General features: G+C 36.1%; 1 protein-coding gene across 2 annotated transcripts in view; it reads right to left on the bottom strand.

Annotated features, from left to right (window-relative positions):
• LOC109108725 (steroid hormone receptor ERR2-like) overlaps nucleotides 1–25,541 on the bottom strand; it is a 78,695-nt gene extending 53,154 nt beyond the window's left edge. Inside the window, exon 1 of one of the 2 annotated variants that reach the window (XM_042742850.1) lies at nucleotides 25,479–25,541. The gene's annotated coding sequence lies outside the window, so the exon portion shown is untranslated. Of the gene's footprint in view, nucleotides 1–22,029; nucleotides 22,093–25,478 lie in introns of those variants that run through there. The other variant, XM_042742851.1, reaches the window with a different exon arrangement.
• Between the last annotated feature and the right edge of the window lie 587 nt (nucleotides 25,542–26,128).

Raw genomic sequence — 26,128 nt, 5'->3', positions numbered from 1 at the left:
TCCAAAATCACAGGAAATTAAGCAGATAAGCAGAAATTATGATTGTGATCAAAATACGATTCATTGTGCACCCCTTAAAAATGCTGCAATTTGAATATGGTCCTTAAAAATAACAATTTTAGCATTGCAAGTTTAAAAACTATATTCAATTTATTTATCAGCATAAAACGCAAACTTGAGGAAAAAAGAAAACAATATAATCTAATGAATCTGATGAATGTAGAACAATCAGACAGATTCACACACTGTGTTCAGGTGTCAGTGAATAGTGAAGGGTGCGGCATCAAGGATATCTTACATAAACACTAATGTCTCTCACACTTTCAGAACATCTGAATATTTACCTTCTTAGTTAAAGATGTTACGATAGTCGTAGCAAATCAAAACTCTCCAATATTGCCCTAAATGGCATATCAATACCAGAGCAGCAGATGATGGCATATCATCTGCTGAAAATTATTTGAGATTCAGCTACACTTGAAGCCTTTATGTATAATACATTATATAGATTTAATGCTTTATAATTGTTTCATAAATAATTGTTACCAAAATAAAACACATGTGAAAATGAATAGATAAATATTATAATGGATTATAACTGTGCTTATAATTATTCATGGGATCATACAACATGTGCATTGCATGTCATAATTAATGCATTAAAATAATTTAATGCATTATATGTAAATGTTTGTGTTACAGCAGGATTCTGGCAGAATGAATAATTCCATCTTCTGAATGCTTCACATTTATAGACATCACAAACATGCAGCGAATTGAACACAAGCATTTGAAATAGACAGAGCCTTATGTATTTGACTCCAGCCTATAAATAATTAACATTACAGAGTGTAGCAGGGGTCATGATGTGGTTACACTCAGCTTTTTTAGCTGTGAAGTCCAGGGCCAGGAGTCCAATGGATTCGCTAGCATTAATAAACCTGAGCTTTCCTTGATCCCATACAAATCATGTCATCAGGCCAAAACTCTGACGGACAACCAGCCCTGCATGTCAGTCTAACACTGCAAACTAGGGCTGGGTAAAAATAATCGATATCTCGGTTTTAATCGATTCTCATTTTAACAAAACAATATCGAGTCTTAAATCTCAAGAATCGATTAGTCTAGCCTGCTTTCAGTTAAAGAACAGGACATTGAAAGGCTCTTCCCATCCAATATATCACAATAAGCATTGTGCTTTGGTACTTTTAATATGAAACAAAGTCTCAGATTTCAAATTCTGTCCATTGTTTTGCAATATTCAAACAATAAATGTTGTTTTGGCGCTGTTTCATGTTTCTGGCGCACGTGAACAGATCGTCTCCTCCACATTAATACCAGCTTCAGCTCAAAAATAAACATGACTAAACATCCGAAGGTAAGTTAAAAGAAAGAGTACAACTTTACAATCCGTATCCTGTCTCATGTAATCACTCAATCACTGTTTGCTCCACGCAAAGATGTCAATATAATGGCTTGTAAACAATATGTCACGTAACGTCATTTCAGAAAAAAACATATTCAGTCACCATAAACTCGTTAGTCAGAATTAAAATTAACTGTAGAGAGGGGCATTTTGCTAAATACTGAATATACACCATATAACATATTCATTATCATTTTTACTTTCAATGTTTAATTTATGTTTGAATAAATTTGTCAAGTTTTTATGACAGCCACAATTTAATTGAAAAGAATTGAAGTAGAAATTTTATTATGTAATTGTAGCTTTATTATAAAAACTTCATTAAGTGTAATTTAAGCAGTTGTATAGCCAACAAATCAGTCAATTTTAACCTTCAGTATTAATGTAGTACCAACTGACTCTCATATTTTACAGCATTAGAGATGTTTTTTTCCTTGAGACAATTTGGCATGTACTGTACCTGAAATATATATATGTATGTATGTGTTGTGTGTGTGTGTGTGTGTGTGTGTGTGTGTGTGTGTGTGTGTGTGTGTGTGTGTGTGTGTGTCTATCCAAAATAATTAATATTGAATCGAATAGAATCAAATTGGTAATAAAATCGAATCAAATCATGAAATTTGTGATTCAAAACCCAGCCCTACTGCCAACCATTTTTTTTTTTTACTTATTTTAGTACTTTTAAGATAGTATTATAGTTTGTATTAATATAATATAAATAATATAATATAATATAATATAATATAATATAATATAATATAATATAATATATAACTTAAAATATATTAATATAAAATATTCATAATCAGATTTTTTTTTCCAGGTTTTATTTTCACTTTAGTTTTAGTTTTTTTTTTTAATCTGTTTTAGATTTTATTCATTTTCATTTGTTTTAGCAGTCATACTAAGTTTTATAACTGCTATAAAACTTTTTTATAGCAGTTTTATTAGTTTTACTAGTTTAGTTGTTTTACTACATGAAAATGAGAAATGACTGAAAATGATCATAATTGAAAAACAATTAAATTAAAAATAAAAATACAACCTCCACACTGTAAGAAAGCAGCGTGACTTGGCTAAAGTGCATGGCTGCATTAAGATGAAAGAGCAGCGAGAGCGCAGGCTTCATTTAGACAGTCTGTTTCTCTGACTGATTTAACTGTAAGTGCGGGTGATGCTGGGTTCAAGGCCGGGGGTCAAAGGTCAACCCTATTTTCTCGCCCTGGTCTCCCGTGCCCATGGAGATGGGGTCAGCGTGTCATATTAAATCTCACTGCAGCGTTTCACTGCCTCTTGTGTCATGTATATTCAACGCTGCGGCAGGTGACACCACCTCTGGAAATCCATAGAAAGGTTAACGGCTAAAATAAATAATAAAAAAATAGCTCCTTATTAAAACACTGACCTTGTGAAAAAAAGGCCTGTGCCAGAGAGCGTGTGATGGCTGTGCCCTGAACACTGCACAGAGACTACAGCCGGATATCAGCAGAAGCTCACCGAGTGCGACATACGACGCCTTTAGTGAGTAAATAAAGCTCGTTAGTCAGGAACCTGATGAAAAACTTCAGCTGAAGGGTAAGAATGATCTGACTGATGTACAGTAACATGCTTATTCAGCTCAGACATACTAAAGAAAACATGCTTGTGTCATTGGAAAATGAATCATCAGTTGTTTATCTGGGATTTTTTTTTTTTTTTTTTGTGGAAGTGTGTGGAATATCTATTGAAGTAAAACAACAAAACAAAACATTGTCACAAATCTAAGAAAAAAAAAGTATATATATATATATATATATACACACACACACACAGTATAATATAAATATAATATATTTATAAATAATGCAAAACAGTTTTATGACTGGCAAAAAATATTATGGCTTGCAAGAGGCAAAAATTTTGGACTGTGGTTTGTCATCAAATCAAGCTCGTGAAAAGCAGGAGGCTGTTACTGTATTGAATTCTTTCCTTCCCAGAGTCAAACCTTCAGCATTTGTTTAGAGCTGCTGAATAAAGATAAATGCGTGTGCACCTTTATGCACATTCATTTCATTTATTAACAGCCATATATTAGCAACAGAAGCATACAGGCCAATTACATTTAGGCTTTATTTCAAACTTCAAGGGGAGCTTAACCCCAGGTCAAAGGTCACGCTGAAGGTGACACTTAGCATAATTGCATAAATGTCTGAATGGCTTTATATTCATATATAAAACATGCGCTCAGCAGAGAGTTTCTTCAGCCGCCAGAGCCGATGAGACTGAAAATATGTCAAATATGACAAAATAAGACACCTGGCACTAAAATATCTCATGACTGTCCATAAACATGAAACAAAATGATTCTGGGCCAAGTTTTTTAAATCCACTGAACAATTGCAGTTCCTTAAAGGGGTCATATGATGTTGCTAAAAAGAACATTATTTTGTGTATTTGGTGTAATGCAATGTGTTTATGCGGTTTAAGGTTAAAAAACACATTATTTTCCACATAATGTACATTATTGTTGCTCCTCTATGCCCCGCCTTCTGAAACGCGTCGATTTTTACAAAGCTCATCAGTCTGAAAAGCTAGGTGTATGCTGATTGGCCAGCTATCCAGTGCATTGTGATTGGCTGAATGAATTCATGAGTGTTGTGGAGGTGTTGTTATGCTCATCATAATGTTGTGATTGTGTGTGTGCAAGATGAGTGAGACAAAACAAATAAAGCCCATAACAAGGCATTTGTTGCATCCAGTGGGGACATAATTATTGATTATAATGAGTTATACGGTCTCTTTACCTGTTGCGTTGCATATCGTGCTGTGTAAACATCAGACCATGTCTTCATTTGTGATCTGAGAAACGACAAACAACAAGCGCTACTCTACACTGCTCAAAACTCGCGTTTAAATAATCAGTGGCAAATTCTTTAAATATGAAAATGTACTTACAGGCTGTGAGTCAGAAGCACCAGACTGTCCTTGCAAAGTTGGAATTTCCCCACTTTATAGAAACAGACACCGGTATTGTAGGCTACTGGTTCAGGAAACAGTCCTTGTCCTCCGCAAAATGTGCTGCACACATCTGAATATTTGGGTTGAACTGTTCTGGAACAGTGTTGAAAAACAACTTAACCACTGATTTCTAGCTGTGTCCTCTTTTGGAAGACCAAACAAAGCAGCTTTGCTTTCACAACGAAACACACAGTGTCTCCACAACATGGAAGCAGCGGCAACAACAATACTACAGCGAGAATTTTGGGCCCTATCACACACCCGGCGCAATGCGAAACAAGGCGCAGCACAAGTGTGTTTGCTAGTTTCAGTCCGGCGCCGTTCGCATTTTCCCATCCAGCCCCACGTCGTTTAATTAGCAATTGCATTTGTGGCTATTTGTGCGCCCATGGGCATGCTGGTCTAAAAAAAGAGGTGTGTCCTGGCGCATTGCTATTTTAAGGAGCTGAAAATAGACTGCACCATAGACCAACTCAAACCTGGTCTAAAGTCTGGCGCAATGTTTTTTCTTTGTTATTTAAAGAGCGCGTTAGTATAGACGGGTCAACAACGCGCGTACACACTGCTTATTAAACAGGGATGCACAGCAGCACACAAACATGCCAAATATTAAAAATTAAATGATTGCAATGCATATGAATTTTTGTAGGCTAATTAAATATAAAAATGCCTACATGTCATAATGGATAGTCATCGCATGTATCAGAATTAGGCTATCTATTTGCTCGCACACGAGCAGATCCGTTTCATCTCGGAGACGCGTTCTGTCTTTGCGCTTGCCAAATTCTGCCGTGTATAGCAAATCCGTCATGGCACGAGTGCAACTGGCTTTTAAAGGGAATGGAAGATGAGACTCTGATTGGTTTATTGCACGTTACACCCAAAAAACACCCATTACTCATTAAGAGAATAGGGACAACCCATTTAGACCATGCGCCAACCATTTTTCCGTCGTTAAAATAGCAAAAGTGGATTTGGACACGCCCTGAGTGCACCTGCGCCGTGTGCTTTACACTTTGCGTTTAGATCGTTAAAATCTTTAGGAATCTTTAAGATTACTAACAACAGAGAAGCAACGCATTTTAAGGACGACGGTTTCGTGAACCTTGGAGAGGAGGTCATTCTAACTTTGCTACGACAAACTAGCGCTTCTGAATCAGCTACTGTAAGTATGTTTTGTTATTAAAGTATTTGCTATTGACTGTTCAAATGCGTAGTTTTGCACGTTGTGTGTGTGAGTGTGTGTGTGAGAGAGAGAGAGAGAGAGAGAGAGAGAGAGAGAGAGGGTGACACAGTGGAGTCAGCTGTCTTTACCGTCTGTGGCTTGTGTACTGCAAACACATAGGAGCTTCATCACTGTGTCTGTCACCTGACTCTATTCCCCTTTCGGTCTTGAACTAATGATAAAACTAAGGACATTATTAACTGTCTTTACATTTATTTTGAAAGATTAAGCTCTCGATTATGGAAAGGGGCATTACATTTCCGTCGAGTGCTTGTGTTGTTCGGCCAATCACAATGCACTGGGTCAGTTGGCCAATCAGAGCAGACTGCGCTTGTCAGAAGGAGGGACTTTGTAGAATACGACACGTTTGAAAGAGGCGGGGCATAGAGGACCTACAATAATGTACAGTATTTGAAAAAGAATGATTTTTGAACATTAAAGCATGTCAACATATTCTGTTACACCAAATAATGATCTTTTAAAAAGCACCATATGACCCCTTTAACATTAGTTGATGCACTGACTAAAATTAACTAACAATGAACAATACCTTTGTTACAATATTTATCTTTATTTTAATGTTAGTTAATAAAAATGCTATTGCTCATTCTAGGTTTTTAACAGACACTAATTTAAACCTGATAACTCATGAGTTGTGATTCATAAAGTTTGTGACTGATTCACTAAAGAAATCAGTTCATAAGGGTCATTGAATCATAAGTCTTCAGTGAATCGGACTACACTGGTATCATTGTGTTTATTGCATGAACCTAAAGATGACGACACAATAGTTAATCTATAATATCTACATTATTTTATCAGTCTTTCCTTCTCAGATAAAGCAACATTTCTCCTGTTAACTGTAGATTCATAACTCGGCAGGAAACTGTGATTTTTACATTTACAAAAATGCATTTAGCAGACACTTTTATCTTAAGTGACTTGCATTGCATTCGAGGTACACATTTTATCAGCTCATGCATTCCCTGAATCGAACCAGTGACTTTGATGTTGCGAGCATCACTGCTCTACTGTTTGAACTACGGGATTGCTGTCGAAATATAATTTAGCGACATGCAAAGTGTAGGCGGTGTAATTCTTGCCATTCCTTCATGTTCAGTGCTGTAGAGTGATCTGAGTTTCTGTTGTGCGGTGTGTTTAACCCTGTCCCGCTGTGTCAGGTGGAGTCAGGGACCCGTTCACTTCCTCGGGCCGATCCCCTCACGTCTGCTTTTGTTCACGGTCAACCCATTTAAATTCATGCTGAGTGGAGCCCACCGAGCATCATGTTCAGTCCGGCCCTAATCTGATTCCAGCCGCTCACACTAACAGAATTTCAGCCGCTGTAATAGAATTGCACTACCGCCACAGCGCTGGACACCAGTTCACTGAAGATCTCAGAAACTCTCAGCTTTGCTCTGAAGTATATGATTCTTAACAAAGGTGCTGTTATAGACCCAAGCGCAATTACTTCCCCGGCAAAAAACCTGAATGCAGTAGCTCTTCAACTGTACTGCATCATGCTCCAAAACCACCGTCAGACTAGCAGAAGGGTTGGGCGATATGACCAATATCACAATATGAGTAATTTTATATCACGATAACGATATATTTTTATAATGCTTGTCACCAATGTCAATATCAACCTAATACAAGCCTAAGAAGAGAGAGAGAGAAAAAAAAAAACTCAAGCTCACTGAAGATAAATAATGCCTAAATAAATAAATTTTTGTATCGCCTATATATATATATAACTCAAGCTCACTGAAGATAAACAATGCCTAATTTATATATATATATATATATATATATGTGTGTGTGTGTGTATGTATCCACAGAATCTATACATAATACACGTTAATTACAGTATATCTATCTATATAGGCGATAGATAGATAGATAGATAGATAGATAGATAGATAGATAGATAGATAGATAGATAGATAGATAGATAGATAGATAGATAGATAGATAGATAGATAGATAGATAGATTGGTTAAGATAATAAAACAGATAAGATTTAATTTTAATTTATTGATTAATATGAATGGCAGACAGGACGAACATTGGACAGCTTCCCCTTTAAAACCGAAGTCCGGATCCAATACTGTAACATATGCATTTTCTTTTTCAGCTGTTTACTCTCTCTTGAGTTAAATCACTGTGTTTATGAGGATACTTGCGAAGCCGGGGATTCTGATGCATATAAGTGTGTTTATGCAATCATTCAAAGCCAGCAAAAAATGCACGCTCCTCACAGAGAAACAGAGATGGCGCACGCATAATCGCATATAGCTCTGTTGTTTGTTTCAACGGCTTAAAATCGGTTGTTTTAATACTGCAGTGCTTAAAAACGCATGTCCATGCTAAAGATGTAGTCCCTCGTTTAGGAACGAGCTCCTCGTTTTGCCCTGGCTGCTCGTTCTTCTCCTGGTTCTGTCTCCCCTTATGCCCCGTGGTGTATTGTAGTTTTTGAGTGATTCAATTTTTGAAAAAGTATTACCGTAAACAATGTATTTTGGGAGACCCCGATATAAATGATAGAGCATAATATGAAACGACAGACTTTTTTATTTCGTCCATCCGATATACAGTAGTCAACATTTGAAGTGGATCAAAACCTTTCATCAAGTTGTCCTAAAACCTAAAACCACAATGCATTCTTGTCTTAGGACAACTTTGATTAACCCTCTATGGCATGGTGTAAATAAAAAGTCATGCCATAGAGGGTTAACTTTTTTGATCCACTTCAAATGCTGACTACTGTATATCGTTATATCACACAGCCCTAACTAGCAATAGTGAACCTGAACATTAAACACACCTGTCTGATCAGGATTTACTAGACTAGAAAGAGAGAAAGAAAGACAAAGAAACAGCAACATTGAATTAAATGTGAAATTTTAAAGTAGAAAGACTGAAATAGTAGGCTATTTATTGTAAAATGCACTTCAATAATCTTATATAATCAACTTCTAAAAACATTTTACAGTTTACTTACACTAGTGTTCAAAAGTCTGGAGTCATGATTTTTTATATATATAAATTACTACATTTATTTAGCAATAACACATTAAATTGATCAAAAGTGACAGTAAAGACATTTATAATTTTACAATTTTGTGATTTTAAACAAGATTTAATTTTTACTCATATTTTTATCTATACTAGTTCATTTTAAATGATTCTATGCAAAATGCAAAAGATTAGGCTAATGTTTTTAAGTAGAAATATTCAGGTAAAAGCATCTACCAAATGCATTCATGTGCATGTTTTTGTATTTGAGTATTTGACACATGATATGTCCATCAATATTTCAGGTTGAAATGCATGTGATTTTAAGTAAAGGTATATTGCAGATTTCATTTGTAATAATGTCATCGATAATCATCAATAATTTAATAAATATCAGTTTATTTTAAATTATTCTTCAGTGTCACAAATGATCCTCTGATTCAAAGAAGATTTCTATTTCAAATAAATACTGTTCTTTTGAACTTTCTATTCATCAAAGAATCCAAAAAAAAAAAAACGGTTTCCACAAAAATATTGTGCAGCACAACTCTTTTCAACATTGATAATAATCAGAAATGTTTCTTGAGCAGCAAATCATCTTTTTATAATGATTTCTGTTGTTGTTTTTACACTGAAGACTGGAGTAATGATGCAAATGTAGAAGTTAAAAGCTGCATTATTCTAATGCAGTGAGTCTCATAGAGTCAGTGGGTTCGTGACAGTCACACACACACACACACACGCACACACACACACACACTCGGTATCAGATGCCCCGGCGGGTGGAGGGGAGATCGGTCAGAGGGCTGCAGATGATGGACTGATAAAGGAACTCAATTAACTCCTGACATGCTCTCGTGCTTGTCTCCCCGTCACGCCGGGCTCATGCAGAAACACTGTTTACTCCACTAACACACATATTTAATTTATACCTGCATTTGATGTCCAAGCAGCAGACAGTTCTGTTTTGTGTGAACAGAGCTCTATTTCAAGGATGCAAATGAAACGCGGTTCGTCCAGGGCTCCGGGCGAGCCGAGCGAGAGCCCACCGAGGGCCACTTGGAAATGTCTGCCCATAAAAAGGCCCCGGGTTAACAGCTACCGAGGGAATACGGGGCTCAGGCCGACCCTGGGGCCGTTCACTCGCGTGTGTGTGTGTGTGTGTGTGTGTACTCGCTCAGGCCCCTGGGAGCCGTTTTAATCTGCAGGCCGCAGTGGAGAGCCGCTCATTCATTAGTGCAGAGATAAACAGAGAGAAGGGGAAAGGTGAAGACGAGCACTTTGTTAAAAAGCGAAGGAGGAATTTGACAAGGATTTATGAGCGACTGATCTAAGGAGGTGGAACACAGCCAATGAGAAATGGACAGAGAGAGAGAGAGAGAGGAAGAGAGAGAGAGAGGAAGAGCGCTTGCTGATCACGACTGTGCCCTTCAAACATCAACAACCGCGTTTCTGTGACGTTCAACATTGTCACTGCAAATGAAGCGGATTTCAATGTAAAAATATCAGCAGGGTAAAGTTAACCCTATCTCATCAGTGCTGTCTCTTCTGCAGCTCAACTGTGTTAGTAATGCAGAGGTCAAGGGTTCCCACAGAAATGTGCAGCTTGGAATAACTGAAGTCACTTCAGATGATCAAATGCATTCAGGGAAATGATTCCAAACGTAAAGAAACATAACATGTCCATCAATTTCAGGTTGAAATGTATGTGACTTTAACTAAGTTGTAAATTTCATTTTACTAATCTTTTTGTCTATATTACATCATTTACCTTTAAATGGTCTTGTCATGTGACAAATTCATTTTTAAAAGTACTTTTTTATATATATTTTTTAAATCTTTTTTTTTTTTTTTTAAATATGAGCATTCACAGTTTTGTCTATGGACATTTTGTCTTTTTTTGTATATTTTTATTACTATTGTTTTTTATTATTTATTGTCTATTCTATGTCTATTTTATTTATTATTTATTCTCTCATTTTACATATGTCTGCACTTTGTTTGTATTTTCTGTACTGGAAGCTCCTAATACCAAGACAAATTCCTTGTGTGTGTGTGAACACACTTGACAATAAAGCTCTTTCTGAGTCTGATTCTGATAATTGACACAGGTTTAAATGTATGTGATTTTAAGTAAAAGCATATTTTTTATTGAATTTTTTTGTTTTTTTTTGTATGAATTTTTTTTATTTTCATCTGATTAATGATGTTCAACCTTACAAATAATTCCATATCACCTCTTGTTTTTTTTTATTTTTTATTATTTTTTTTTTTATTTTTTTTATTGACAGCATAAAATTAAAATATCAGATGAAAGTGGTGATGCATCAAGTGCCGCTGAAACGTTTGGTATTATTTTCTGTTGCAACACAGATTTGTGTAACTCATTCAAAATACATACATAAAAAATTAATAAATATGCATACAATAAATATTCTATAAGTAATTTCTTTAATGTATGTTTTCATAGACATCAAGCTATTTTTGAGTGGGAAAATGAGTTTAATATTCATATTGATTTTAAATATTTATGAATTAATAATATCATGCAATATATTTTATTTACAGTATATTAAATTGACACATTTATTTATGTGTATGTATCTAAAACATTTTTCTTTTCCTTTCTGATTTAATAATTCGCACATCACAAGGTTCACTTCACAAAGAACAAATATTTAATGTCATCTTTCAAGCAACATGACCTCATAAAATCTGCATGCATAATAATTATATAAGAATGAGTTTTAAAACATTTAAAATAGTGTAGCATGTCACACTACAGAACATCTTTCCAATTTTTTTTATTTTATTTTATTTTATTTTTTTGGCAACATGAAATCACAATGACTGATGAAAATCATGATGAATCAAGTACGGCTGAAATGTTTTATTTTCTGATTATTTTCATATTCATAAATATGCATAAAATAAATATTCTATATGTATTTATTTACACATTTTTATAAACATTAAGTAATTTTTCCTGCAACATCAAAATACATAATTTTGGGGTGGGAGAAAAGCTTAAAGTAATTCATGACAACCAGCATCTATTTTTTCCTGCCGTTATAAAGTGGTTCCTGTGGTTAGGGCCAGTGGAAGAGTCTGACTCCTCACCGAATGAATAAGACGCTGAGAGTTTGAGCCGTGGAGGGAGAAAGAAAGAGAAGGAGTGAAGAAAACAACAAGGTGAGAGGAGACAGATGGATATTGGGTGACAGTGCCCGGTTACTGCAGGACGAGAGACCGGCCCAATTAAACTCCGGGGCCAAGGATTAAATTTAGTCTGTCTGCCTCGCACCGCCTCTTCAGACTATGAGCTCACGGCCAGCCTTTAGCGCACCACAGAAACAGATCGCGTCCATCGATCCCGGGCGCGTCCTTCCTGAGCGCAGGATATGGAGGAGGAGAAACACACACGTCACAACTCTAACCAGCGCTCTCCTCCACCACAATCATCTCACTCAGCGGCCAGCCATTAGTCTTTCAGCCCCAGCAAACCCACCTCACGCTCAGAAATGACAGCTTGCTCAAATCAAAGGAAGAACACTAAACCTCTCAATAATTTCATATAAATGTGCACAGTGTTGGACAGTCACTTAGTAAAGGCAGCAACTCTCAACTGCATTGCTTTTCCACTAACAAGACACTTTTCAAACGAATAAAGTGTGATAAAATGCAATATCTCTGTTTTTTGTCACACTTTATAGATGTAAACTGGTCTTATCTTTCACCAAACTGCAACATGTGAGCAAATTGCTTTATTTGGACGATCCGTTTCAATAAACTTGCTCAAAAAAAAAAAAAACTAAAAAACAATCCATTCATTTATTTTGAGTCTTTGCATACATATTTAGTTAAAAGCTGCTGTTCATCATTATATATCTGACTTATAAAATAAATGATGGCTGTTTATACTTATTTGCCACCTGAGTACGTGTGTGTGTACTACATTAAATCAAGAAGTAAAAGGAAATATAATACAAATGCTTATATAATTTAATATAAATAAATAACATAGCACACCAAAATAAGAACATAACTAAAAATAAATAGAAAATAAGTTTTTCTTTCCCCAGAATTAATAATTACATACAGTACATAATATATAATATAAATGAATATAAATAAATTAAATATCAGCAAAATAACATGACAATAACATAACAAAATAAAATAAAATGATAATATAATTAATAACAAATTAAAAATATTTTTTTATCTCTCCCCTAAATTATGTATATTGATGTTGTAGAAAAACAAGATCAGGGAAAAAACAGCCTAATGTTTACAAAAATATCTAAATAAATAAATATAATGCATATTTAGTTTTCTAATATAAAATATCTCAATCTATTTTACCCCATATTTCCCCAAAGTGATGTGTTTTGAGAGTTACACAAACATATATTACAATAGAAAATAATAGATATTAAATATTTATGTGTGTGTGAATATAATCTGTGAATATAATCTGATGGTATATATATATATATATATATATATATATAGGGTTTTTCCTGCATAGAGAATTATAAGGCGGCAGCCTCCGCCAAATTTTGTGCTGCTTCTGGTTGTCGACCAAACTCAGGCAGACAGTCACGTGCAAGCATCACTGAATTGCTTCCATTAGAGCTTTCAGTTCATATTTGGAAAAATACTGATATTTTTATACAAGTTTACTTGATATTTCTTTACACAGAATTATAATTTCTATTAATTTAACACTGATTTATGCAATCTGATGAGCATTAACTCATATTACACGATCATATCTCTGTATGAATGAATGATGCGCGGTTCCGTTTACTAAACACACACACACACACACACACACACACACACACACACACACACTGAAGCGTGTGCAACGCTCGCGGTGATTTCAGCATCTGTCATCTCACTAAATGAGGACATAAACACACAAACAACATCTCCAGAACTGCTCTGAGAGTCACTTCATGAGTATTTTACCATTTCATCTGAGTACAACTAAAACTAACATCATATGATTAATACAGAAATTATTACAACTTTATTTTTTAAGGAATGATTACATTTTGAATGAATCACACAGGAATGAAAACATTTCTTGCATGTTTTAATTTTAATAGTAAATCCCCTTTGTTTGCCAAAAAATAAAGTTTAATGTTCAATAATCTAAAGATAAATTAAATTAATGTTTTATGCCTTCATTTGATAACCAGATACACAACACAGAATTTCTGAGAAAAAAATAAAAAAACCTTTAATAAGGCTATTTTAAGAATAAATGTGAATAAATTAAGTTGTTTTGTGCATTAAAATAATTAGACATGCAACAACAAAGAATTTGGTAACAATAAAAACATATGGTGAAAGAAATCTGGTGAATGTCATTTTTGTCAAACTTTTAATAAACTGATGTGACATTGTATAAGTTCCATGATTTTAATTAATTAGACATGCTTTTTGATAATAAAATGCAATTTAAGTATTAAAAAGGATTGTAGAAAAATTAGAACGGAATTGGGAAAAAAAAATCAAACAGATTACATACTGTAGGGCCCCTATATATTTAACACACAAATACAATAGTATATGGTTTGTATGTTATTTTAATGAGATGTGGGGTGTTTTCTTAACAATAAAGAACGTTTTCATGAGAAATTCCAAGCTGGTAGCTTAGTATACAAACTATAAGTTATTACAAACACTCGATGCTGGACTGAAGTAAATCGAATATTATGTAAAAACTTACGATTCTTTTTATTAAAAGTCTTAGCTTGGTGCTAATGTTAGCTCTAATGCACCTGTTAGCCTGCTGCGAGTGCATTTGATGATGTATCAGAAGAATTCACCCAAGGTTGTAAGAATATATTTTGTTTTCTCGAAAGACACTTTAGGTGTTTGAGTGTATGTTTGATATTTGTTTTTTTGAAAGTGTTTGTTTATGGTGTTGATATTTGTTTTAAGTTGCATGAAATGTTTAACAGCCAGGAAAAACCCTGATATATATATATAAATATATATATATATATATCTATATATATATATATGCACATGATCAGGATGGTACCACCTCTGCCTCATTTTGAGCCAGGAAAAACCCTGATATATATATATATATATAATGTTTTGTTTTTTAGATTTATTTTATACTTTATTATGTATTTTGTGTGTTTGTGTGTGGAGTACGGCGGTGAAAGCGTTAACATGTAAAAGTGTGTGAGCCCGACGGTAAAGCTCCCTCTTGAATTGAACAGTTCATCATGTGAAAAAGTAGTTCATTCCTCGCGCAGAACACACTTGGGAAGGTTTTTTTTTTTTTTTTAATCGTTCCCTTTTTTTCTCTCTTTACACTAGAAATAATGCATATTCCTCATTTTTCTGCTAAATAATTAGCTGCCAAATCAAATAAGCTCCTAATGTAAGACATTCACGTCGTCTGAACAAGACTGTCTTATTCTGTGTGTGTATGGATTGACACAAACACCCTCACATATAAATATAAACCATCAACCCTGCAACTGCACAATGCCATAACAATCCTGAAGCGTAACAGAAACGTCAGATGACATGTGAACCGTATTATGGGATGCGTGTGCCACTAAACGTGTGTGAATTTCAGCTGACGCAATGCATCTGAGCTCATCAAACACAGCCTCATGACAGAGAAACGGACACGTGGAAGCACAAACAACACACACTACAGCGGATGCTGAGAAAATCAGATTTAAACACCATTCTCAACTTTTCTCAAATTAATTTGGGAGAAAACACTCTGAGCTTACAAAATACATAATATTATGATTTTATTAGACATCCTATTGCAGTTTCAGCACTTATGTTATGTGTTTTGTATTGAGGCTGGGTGATAAAGTTATATATATAGATTTTTTTTTTTTTTTCTGGCTAATGTCAGTATTATGTATGTAAGCTCAGAAATGGCTTAAAATGACAATAAAGACATCAAAGATTCAACTAAGTAAATACTTTTCACTTATATGAATCTATACACTAATGCACAAGGTGCAGGTAGAGCAACTTTTCTTTTTAACTTGACATGATGACACTTCTAAGACCAAACTGAATCGCTTGATTAATTTAAACAGACAGTTTAATGAAGTGTTTCTTCTTTAACCTTGTTCCAAAAGAGAGCTTGACATGTTTAGCAGATAACTAGCTCAAACAGCCTTTGTTTGGCTGCGGCCTCACATTTCTGAGGTAGCAGTCTTTGTGTAAATGTCACTAAAACACCAAATCATGTCCTATTTTAATCTAGGGAAGTTAATATCAAAGGTTTTAAACTAATAGATTTATTTTCATTATCACACTCCTCTCTGTAGACTAGCACTACTGTACTCTGATGAACTGCTTTGCATCAAATCCAACAGAATCAGCACCAAGCCATCTTTGTGTTATTTTATTGTAATGACACTATTCAGTGATCAACACATGTGTAGCTCTCATATACTGACACCAGATGATTATTACAGAAAAGACCGCACTACCACAACTCGGTCAGTGTGGAAAATCACGGACTGCAGATGAGCAGCGCATGACAAACTCAGGTGACGCACAAATGCACTGGCGCAGGAGGTTTTCCATGTCATCTGACTGCAGGATTTCCACTGTAACGTCCTCTGATGATCTGAGAGAGTTCACAGGTCAACCTGAGAGCAGCGGACACTGATTACATGACACAGACCTCATCACATCCACAGCAAACACCTTCCCACAGACAGAGACGAGCACATGAAACTGTGTGTAGTTAGAATCGCAAAATAAATCAACTTGTCAACCTTTAATTCTTGTTCCATCGTGTGTCCAGTGAACAGTATTTCGAGACCAGCTGGTGATATTAGACAGATGTCAACATGGAAGGGTTGAGTGACACAGTCCTGAATTAAAGACATTTCAGAAGCTCTGATCTAAAACACTTGCGTGTTAACTCTCACTATTTCTGCCTTGTTGAGTGCAGTCAAGCACTGAATATTCTACCTTGAACTGATAAACAACTAACAACACATCAGAATGACACCATTTAAGATTTAAGAAAAAAAAAAAAACTGTGCTTTTCTGCAGCAAAACTGGACTGCACAAACAACAGAAGGATCTTCCAAACACTCCCCCGTCAAACAGTAAGTCCCGCCCCCAAACTCAGAGTTTGACTCGTTGGGCTTCTTAAACAAACAGATCAATGTTTGTCACAGTGTTTTACTCTTCAGGTGAAACTGTTTGAACATAAACTAACATTTCAAAGTTTGGGGTCAGTAAGATTAAAAAATGCAAAAACTAAATAAAAGAAAAAATAAATAAAGGAAATCCATGTTTTTAAAGGACACATTAAATTGACCAAAGTGGCAGTAGAGACATTTTTAATGCTACAAAAGGTTTCCATTTTAAATAAATGCTGTTCTTTAGAACTTTCTATTCATCTGTGAATCAGAAATGTTTCCTGAGCAGTAAATCATCATATTAGAATGATTTCTGAAGATCATGTGACACTGAAGACTGGAGTAATGATGCTGAAAATACAGCTGCACATCACAGAAATAAATTACAGTTTAACACATATTCACATAGAAAACAGCTATTTTAAATTAAAATAATATTTCACAATTTGTAATGTATTTTTGATCAAATAAATGTAGCCTTGGTGAGCAGAAGAGGCTTCTTTGAATTTTTTTTTTTTTTTAAATCTTACCAACCCCAAACTTTTACATAAAATACTTTTGTTTTGTTAATAGATATGCATGCAAACCGAACACACAGGGACAGAAGATCCAGTCACAAACTACAGAATCCTAAAAGACCGCTGTGCATCTCACACACCTGTGGCGACATCATTTCCTCTCCTAAATCCCTCCCAGTTCCTGCCGCTTCATGACCGTCTCAGCCGTGGCACACTCAGTTTGGCTGTCAGCTGGAATCAGAGCTGCAATGGTGACAGACCGTTTCAATATTGATTTCATAAATAAACAGAGCTAACCATCGATCCTAATGTTATTTTGCATTTCAATTACTGCTCAGAAACATAACCTTCAAACGACTGGCCGCTCAATACCAATACCATTCTCTGATAAACGCCCCGCGGACATTCGGCCTCACGTTTTTTTCTCCGCTCCTCTCCAAAGTGTAAATTAGCGGACTTATTATTTTCCTCCCGCAACATTTGATTACTGAGCAAATCAGGACATGTCACTCAGATCGTTTACTCTTAGTGCGTGCGATTGATGCAAACAGAGAGCAAGTGCTGCGGACGGGCCGCACGCTAGTGCCTTGAGATGCATATTTGCATTCAGTTGCATGTGCAGCTTTACATGTGACCAGGGTTATTACAGCTAACTAAAAAAAAATAATAATTACCTGAATAAATGTTAACTGAAATAGAAAATACATTTAAATTAAAACATATAAAAAATACAATTAATCTATCTAAAAATATATATTAAAAAGCTAACTTATTTTATTTCAGCTAGTTACCAAAGGAAAAATTTTTTTTATTGAGTTTTAGTTTTTTTTTGAGTTTAAGTTGATTTACTAACATAATTATTTAATAAAATTATTAATTAATAAAATTATTAATTAATTAAAATAACAAAATTACTAAAACTTACTAACTAAAAGAGATGAACACTGAAAATAAACAAATAAAAACTAATTCAAAATAAATGCTGTAAATATGCTAAAACTGCCATGCTATTGTATTGTATTGTTTCAGACAAGCCCTGCTGTCTATAGCATCACTGCTTCCTCTGAGTGAGCGTGTGTGTGTGTGTGTGTGTGTGTGTGCGCGAGACCCCCCATGCGGCATGCGTTGGAGGGCCATTATCCTCAGCACGCTAACGGAGCTGGGTTTATTTTTAAACCTGCTGTCACGACGCGGCCAGGATGCCAAGGTTACCTCGGTGAGAACTGGGGGACGGATGGGCGACGCCGGGCGGCTCGGTCACTGCCGCAGGGTGTGAGAGCACTGAAAGTGACCCTACGGTGAAGACACGCTGAGACCACAGCCCTCATGCCTCAATACACATTCAATTCAAGAATTTACACATGCTTTATTCAGAAATTTTCCATTCTTTTAATGTCTGACAGCTACATGACACACTACACTCTTCAAAATAAAGGTTGCAACATGGTGTTTTCACAGCGATGCCATAGAAGAACCATTTTGGTTCGTCAAAGAATCTTTAAGCAAACAGTTCTTAATTTTTTCGGTCACACTTTATTTTAAGGTCCAATTCTCTCTATTACCAAACCATTAACTGCGACTTTTGCCTCAGTAAATTCCTCATTTAAATCCCTAATTAATACTTAAGGTTGTTGGGTAGGATCAGGGATGTAGAATATGATCATGCAGAACATGTGCTTTACAAGCACTAATAAACAGCCAACATGTTAATAATAGGCATCTTAATAAGCAACTAGTTAAAAGTGAGAATTGGTCCCTATACTAAAGTGTTACCATTTTTTTCTGATAATCTAAAGAAACCTTTTCTATTATAAACAGATAGCTTCCACTGATGTTAATACTGTCTCCTGAAACACAGTTGTTATAATGCAAGCTTATGATCCATAAAACAAGCTGGTTAGAGAGAGTTAGAGGTGTTGGAGTGTGATTATATGTGCACAGATGACAAATATAGAGCACCAAAGACCCTCAGCAGAGCATGTGTTGATAATAAACACGCAACGGAAAGATCGCAGGTGAGTGACACGCTGCATGTGCATATAAAAACATTACTCTGCGCTCACCAGAAACAATCCCCCGCTGGTACCCAGAGCCGGTGTTTGTTTTTGAAAAACCGTGTGGCGAATCGAGAAGCGTGCTAGTTTTGGCCAAAGGTCAGCTGGCCGGCGAAGGGCTCGCGGAGAGAATCGAAACCCTCTCCAGAGCTCATGAATATGTGGGCTGACCACAGCCATGGATCTGTGTGAGTAATGTTTTCTGAAACCAAATTACTGTAAGCTGATCCCATCTGGATAGTGTCAGAGCCGGCCGCTTTGGTTACCCGCGATAGCATCTCCTCACAGACAGCAAAAATCTGATTAACCCAACAGCACTGAAACACTTGCTCAAAGCCCGCCGAGCTTTTAACTTAAGATGCACTAATGCAATTCCCACAGCTGCTTTTGTCTGAACCTAATGCGATAAAACGGAAGAGGGAAAACGGAAACGCCGGAGATACACGCATTAATGCACTCGATCCGCCAACTCGGTAATGAAGTCAAACAATTGTTCAATTGAATTTGTCTGGCCGTGCTTATGGAGGTTTTCTGCATACGAAGGTAATCCAGCTGTCATCCCGACCGAGAGCCTGAAATGAGGCCGCAATGAGCGAGAATACGTCTAGTCAGTCTTCGCTCCGGGTCATATTGAATATCCCAGCTGAGTAAAGAAGACGTCAAAGTGACCGGCTGCATCGCTACGTTTCCAGATCCCTCGGATCTACACCTGAATACTCAAACACGCAGCATGCGGTTTACAAACAAAACCAGCATCAGTCTCACCGCACGTGCCAGTAAACATTAACCGCTGGCATTTCACTGTGAATCCAGTGCTGCGGTGCATCTGAGGACAGTGTGTGTGACAGATACTCAGTTCACACACATGCAGTGTCCATCACTAAATGAACAGCAGCGGCCAGCCGCTCATGCTCGTTTTAAAATATAAAACAAATTTTATTGAATCACTACAACAACACTTCAACTAACTAAAATTATTTTTGGTGGTTTTTTTTAATAAGTAAAATTAAATTTATTGGTTTTTTTTAATGAAAGTCATAAACTTTATAGATGCTTAATCTGTTCCAAACACACACACACACACACACACACACACATAAAACACTCTATATTAATATAACATTTTAGATGCTTCAGCAGATGTGTTAACATTTTTTAATTCATAATATAAAGGGTCATTTATTATTTTCTATGCAAAGAGATTCAAGATATAATTACGTCACTACTACACTAAAATAATTTGGTACATTAACAGTAGGTCAAATAAAAATGTAACATGATGGTGTTTAAGCAACAAACCAGCAGTGACGCTCAAATTTATGAGATGTGTATTTAATGACAGACAAATAAATCAAGAAAAAATATTTTGTATCTATTAAACATTTTAAAACCTCTTCATCACTAAAGAAAATCTCACTGTAGTTTTACACTATTTCAGATTGTACATTTTCAGCGGAGCTAGAGTAATTTACACAAAACGAGTTGCTCTTAATAAAACTATGGATTTTAAATATAAATGTTTTAAATGCATTTGAGACTAACTAATTGTAAATAAAGGCGACTGTGGAAATGCATACGTGGAGGTGTCAGAGCAGCTGAGCTCTATTGAACCTTTGTAATCCGTCTTAGTGTAAAACTACAAAGCAGCTTAGAATATGTGTGTTTAAGATGACTAAAGTGTGTAGAGTGTAATCTAGTCTAATTTACCCAAAACACACACACACACACAGAGACAGTCTGCATTCGGCCCATGTCAGAGCTGCTGGTGCGACACGTTACTGAGAGTAAATGAAAAAATCCATTACCAAAAATCCATCGGTGGATCAACACACATTATGCTTTTTGGTCAATCTTTTAAAATGTTTTTTTTTTTTTCTTATAATAATCCAAGCACAAGCCAAGCATTTACTGATTGATTTTATATGTTGCTGTTTTAAATTAGAACAGATGACCGTTCATGCCAATAGATAATTTAAAAACCCTGTGTAAAATAAGAATATCCAAATGCAAAATAAAGATGTGCATCAAGATAATTTGGAGTAAAAAATGTGTTTCATGCAGAATTATAAAAAATAATGAATGTCAAAGCAGCTTTATTCTGGTGAAAATTAAGAGTAAATCTTTTGTGAGTTGCATCCTCCTAGTCTTTCTAAAGTGAGCGCATTATTCCACAGCCTGGCGTGAGATGTGATCTCAGACGGCCCCGGGACACCTGGACCCCTTCAGCCGCTCCTCCGGGGCCACTCCACCATCCAACAGACCCTCTCTCATTCATTTCATAAACAAACATCCGTCCCGTGCCTTTTGTCCCGCCTGAACCCTTCAGACTTGTTTCCAAACACAAACGGCTCTAGAGAAGCGTCCGACCGCTGGGACGCATGCGTCACACAACACACTACAACAAACAAACAACCTACACTGAAGCTGTGTCTCTAAACCTCACTCTGCTGACATCAGGAACATAAATTTGCATGGAAAGTAACACTGTGTCCATGCAGATGAAAGCGCATCCCTGTCGCAGCAGCAGAAAGTTCAGCCAGCGTAAGACAACTGTACTATCGACATGCAAAGAAGAAGAAAAACAGACAGACAGAGAGCGGTGTTAGTGCGTGAAAGAGGAAGATGCACCTACTGGTTATGATAGCTGAGAGGATCAGGGATGCAAAAGTTCGGAAATGTCCATCAGCCCAGTTTTTTTTAGCATTCCAGGAGGAAGAGAAGAAGGAAAGAGGAGACGCCGGACACACTCGCCTCTCCCCCCAAAACCACGAGCGAGCACCTTCAGAAAAGTTGCGGCGAAAAACCCCTCCAGCAGCGCAGCCCACCGCCAGCTCAGGTACACATGTGTGTGTGTGTGTGTGTGTGTGTGAGTGGGGGGAGGGGGCTGGTCGGGGTGAAGCGGGGAGAGAGAGAGAGAGAGAGTGAGCGAGGAGGCAGGAGAGCGCGGTACGATGAGCGTGTGAGCAGCGGAGAGGCAGAAATGAGTGTTTGCATGCTCAGTGTCGGCCTCTTTAAGACCGAAGAGCTTGATGAATATGGAACAGCTGCTGTTTGGCTGCTGCCTCAGGGGGGCGGGGCTTCAGCACACCGATGGGGTGGGGCTACACTGGGGAGGGGGAGGGGGAAGAGAGCAGGAGGCGGGGCTGATGTGCAGTGTGCTGAAATACTCCCACAGACATTGCACACACAGACACAGACTGAAGCAAATATATACGAAACACATGGAAAAAACACAACTTAATTGTCCTATCTGAGGAGGAAACCTTTTATTATCCTATATTATTCTTTTTGTTTTGTTTATTTTAGAACAGGATTGTTATTTACAATGACAGTTTGAAAAATCTGTTGTCATCTACCTATTGTGTTAATTGTAAAATGTTATTAATTTTTTTTTTTTAACTACTGTAAAGTAATATAAAATTACAATTGTAATGTAAACATTTTTTCAATCAAACACTAAATATATATTAAAGCAAATGTAAAATATTATTCAAAAGCATTTTTTCTAAAAGGGGGGGGGGATTAACATTTAAAATCTTTAGTAAACTAGTGCTCGTCTACTTATTGTGTTAAATGCAAAATTATATTCAAAAGCATGTATGCATATAAATAAAACCATTTTCAGAAGTCCACTTATGAAATCTGTAAAAATGATGCAAAACATAAGTGACAATGTTACAGTAACATTATCAAAGTTATAGTTTTGATGCATTTGTTTTATTATTTTGTCATTATTTTATATATAACAATTTAAATAGAAATATGCATGCATTGGTGTTTATGTTATAAATTATTATTACAATTATTATTACAATTTATGTTATAAATTGTTATTACATTTTATGTAAATGTAAATGTTATGTGAAATGTAACATTATAAACAGGAGAGATGCATTTGACGAATGTGACATGCAGTAACAATCACACTGATGATTCCTGCAATTTATTTCTACTTTAACATTTTTCTACCTCATTATATCATTTGAACATTTGTGAGCAAGTGCTGGACTGTTTCAAGTCGCAAGTCAAAGACGGGACACTCAGAAGCATACAATCGCTGTCTGTCTTTTGAGCGTGAAGCTTTATAATGACCAGGGTCTCGTGTTGATCAAGCCTTGAAGAATGCAGAGAATGCAGATATAGCGTTTCACAGACACTCACGCTCCTCTATAGAACTTTATAAGCAGAGAATCAGAAGAGAGCCATAGCGAAAGCACACACATGACAAGCGGCCAGTTTTAACAGCTGCCTGAGTGTCACAACTCCACAAAACACACACACACACACACACACACACACACACACACACGGCTGAAGCATGCTGGGTAACAGATATGCATTGCAAAATAAATCATTTTGATGAATCTACATCATTCAGATGTTAGGAGAGCTGATTTGTGTATTTTTATTGGTCGACATATGCCTTTGATTCCACATGACTCCTGAACCCCGCCCTGCTCTATTCAGAGGCTCGCGTTTCCATAATCAATACTAAAACATCACACGAGCCCTATTGATCATCACAGGACTCAGAACTCAAACCCTACGTGTTCAGAGAGAGTCTGAATGCTCGTGTATTTAAGGACAGACGAAATGAGTGTAAATCAAATGCATATGTCGCCCCATCAGAATACTGTTAAAAATAAGAAAAAATAACCTCTGTGTTCCCTGTAACTATAATAAATATTCTTATTTCTCTGACAAGAAATTCAATATATGGATGCCTGTAAATGTGCGCGTACAGACACATAATAAGCCAATAACAAAATACAAACATGAGTGTAAAAATACTTGTGAGAGAATCTGAATCTGCTTTTTTTTTAACTCTATCATCGTCTTCAGCGTGTGGCTGATACAGAGTAGATGATTGATGTCTCTGTGGTTCGGGAACATACAGTAATTTAATTGAAAATGTGGAATTAAAGGTCATTCATCCACGAACCTAATCCATATGATTTGCGTACAATCCCTTTGGAATGCTTATTACGGTCTGGTCTTATGTTACACAGGATTTGATATCAAACGCTGATATTGTGCTGGTGTTAAATGATGAGATATCTCTAGATTTAATTGCATCTGTGCTCTGAGAAAACAAACTGCACATGATCATGCACTGAAGAATTTAAAACAAGTTCTAGATAAATTAAAAACAAAATTGTCCAAGTAAAGCTGATTCATGTTTAGAATGGAAATATAAAGGTTGTCACTGTATGTTATTCTCAAGCTCAGTTCGGTCTATTTCTTAACAATGACTTTGTACAAGCAAGTATTTTAGTTATAGTTTAGTTTATGATTCTCATTCTCCATGTAATATTTTTGTCATATTAAATTCTTCACAATAAAATCAGTAAATGCAGTAAAGGTCTACGTGTGTGTGTGTATTGTGTTTCAGTGAGTGTAGTCTCTTATTCCAGCTCTCAGCAAAAAAGTCAAGCTGTTTTATTGATCACAGTGTGTGTGTATCACTGTTAACTAACTATACTCTTTATTAATAAATGACAGTTTTTTCTCTGTTTGCGCACGTTTATCCAGTTATCTAGATTTCTATTGTTTTTTATAGCTATAACACTACAAGAAAACAGCATTTTTAGAATTTCATTTCATTTTACGTATATATAATTTTCCAAATGTCCCCAAAAGGCGATGCATCTCACTTCTGAGGGCAATTTTGACTCTAAACTACGTAATGCATAAAAATGTAGACGAGAGAAAGCGGAAAAGACTCTGATCAGATTGTAAATGCGTTGATCTGAGATCGATCTGAGTCTAGTTTCAGTGACATTCGGTGTGTGTGATTCGCTCACTTGTGTTATAAACATATTTAAAAAAAAAAAAAAAAAGAACAGATCAAGTGTGTGTGTGTGTGTGTATCAAGTGTGTACCGCAACAGATCAAGCAAAAGCTAATCGATGAAGCTTTGACAGATAAAACACAACGGTGTGTGACTGTGAAAGTTCCCAACACTCCACAGGCTTTAAACAGCGCGATAATTCACGGACAGCAAGAAAGAGAAGGTCAGAAAAGATATTCGAGGATGTCATGTTCCAGAAAAGAGGAGAAGAGGGGAGATATTGAGTGTACCTGCAGACACAGACACACGGAGCTCGTCCTCAGGTGCGTCTCCATCTCCTCCCGCGCGCGTTTAACGCGGAGCCCCGCTGGACGCGCATTTGTATGAGCTCCTCCTCCCGCCGCTGAGCGCTGAAACCGGGATAAAGTCTGCCGCTTTCAGGGGAACAACTTGTTTAAACCGTTTGAACTTATTAAAGTCAGTTAGGACACATAAACCAAAACCAGTCATAAAATAAATAAAAAATAATAATTATTTGAGATATATTAATCACCTGAAAGCTGAATAAATAATCTCTCCATTGATGTATGGTTTGTTAGGAGGACAATATTTGTCTGAGATACAACTATTTGAAAATCTGGAATCTGAGGGAGCAAAAAAATTTAAATATTGAGAAAATCACCTTTAAAGTTGTTCATATTAAGGATTACCTTTTACTGTGCCTATTACTAATCAAAAATTAAGTTTTGGAAAAACTTAGGTAGGAGATTTACAAAATATCTTCATGGAACATGATTTTAACTTAATATCATAATGATTTTTGGCATAAAAGAGAAATCGATCATTTTGATCCATGCAATGTACTGTTGGCTAATGCTAGAAATACACCCATGACTGGTTTTGTGCTCCAGGGTGACATGTTAGTTTAATCTGAATCTGA

This window comes from Cyprinus carpio, chromosome B17 (assembly GCF_018340385.1).
Source record: "Cyprinus carpio isolate SPL01 chromosome B17, ASM1834038v1, whole genome shotgun sequence".
Lineage (NCBI taxonomy): Eukaryota > Metazoa > Chordata > Actinopteri > Cypriniformes > Cyprinidae > Cyprinus > Cyprinus carpio.
The sequence above is the reverse complement of the archived record's forward strand: the minus strand, read 5'-3'. Positions and strand labels throughout refer to the sequence as shown.